At 39.7% G+C, this 1,089-nt stretch overlaps 1 non-coding gene across 1 annotated transcript; it reads left to right on the top strand.

Moving 5' to 3' along the window:
• Positions 1–212: 212 nt before the first annotated feature.
• Positions 213–319, top strand: LOC139895122 (small nucleolar RNA R71). The gene has a single exon (XR_011775588.1). It is a non-coding gene; the product is annotated as a small nucleolar RNA R71 (small nucleolar RNA).
• The last annotated feature ends 770 nt before the right edge of the window (positions 320–1,089 follow it).

Genomic DNA, 1,089 nt, shown 5'->3' with positions numbered 1-1,089 from the left:
CTGTCTGATTGTTAAGTGCAGAGAGTGGGGCAGATGATGAAGTTGTTTCACCACTGTTCCAGTCATGATGATGCATCGTCATGTTCTCGAGCAATTCTCATGCTTCATCTGCGATTTGATTCATCAGATTCCCTTGAGCTGCTGCATCGATCGTCGTCCTATGATTTACCGTAAGACCATTGTAGAAGGTACAGATTTGGGCTGACCGTTCTAGCTGGTGATTAGGGCATTTCTTCAGCAGGTTTTTGAAATGCTCCCATGCAGTGTAAAGAGATTCATCATAACTTTGTTTGAAGTTAATGATGTCATTCTTCAGTTTGGTTTGTTTAGAAGGAGGGAAATATTTAGTTAGGAATTTAGTCGCCATCTCCGTCCATGACGTGATGAAATCTTTTTCCAGTCCTTCAAACCAAGTTTGAGCATGATGAGTGAGAGAATAGGGGAACAAGTATAGCCGGACTATATCTTGTCCTATCCCTGGCTGTTTGTAGGAGTTCGAAAGAGATATGAATTTATCAAGGTGAGAATTAGGATCGTCATTTGGTAATCCGTGAAACTGACAGCTATTCTGAATGAGCTGGATGATGTGATGTTTTAACTCGAACAAGTGTCCTTGAATCTCAAGAAATCTGATTGGTCCTCCTCGACCTTCAATCGAGGGTTTCATATTTTCTGCTAAAGTAATGCGTAACGCCATTTGGTTTCTGATTCGTGATTCCTTGCGTGCTTTAGAGATTATTGCGTCTGGATCAGGTACGAATAACAACGGCCCTGGTCTAGATCGGGTTTGGGTCATACACTAGGTATGCCTTTTTGTTTTTAATTTTTCGCAAATAAGCTAAAATTAATCTAAGGCAATCTAAGGTAATCTAATCTAATTTAATCTAAGGTAAACTAAAGTAATCTAAAGTTATCTAATTAATTAACTAACTATCATATGGTGGAATATTTTTTTGGTTCTGGCTACTGATTCGCTGGTATTTCGGTAACAAAGCTTCGCATAAACTATTCAACAAACCAAGTGGCCAGGCCGACTACGGAGAGACAAGATCCTTTTGGTCCCAATATAATTGGCGACTGTTCGGAAAA

Source organism: Rutidosis leptorrhynchoides, chromosome 2 (genome assembly GCF_046630445.1).
Source record: "Rutidosis leptorrhynchoides isolate AG116_Rl617_1_P2 chromosome 2, CSIRO_AGI_Rlap_v1, whole genome shotgun sequence".
Lineage (NCBI taxonomy): Eukaryota > Viridiplantae > Streptophyta > Magnoliopsida > Asterales > Asteraceae > Rutidosis > Rutidosis leptorrhynchoides.
This window is presented reverse-complemented; position numbering and strand designations above follow the sequence as displayed.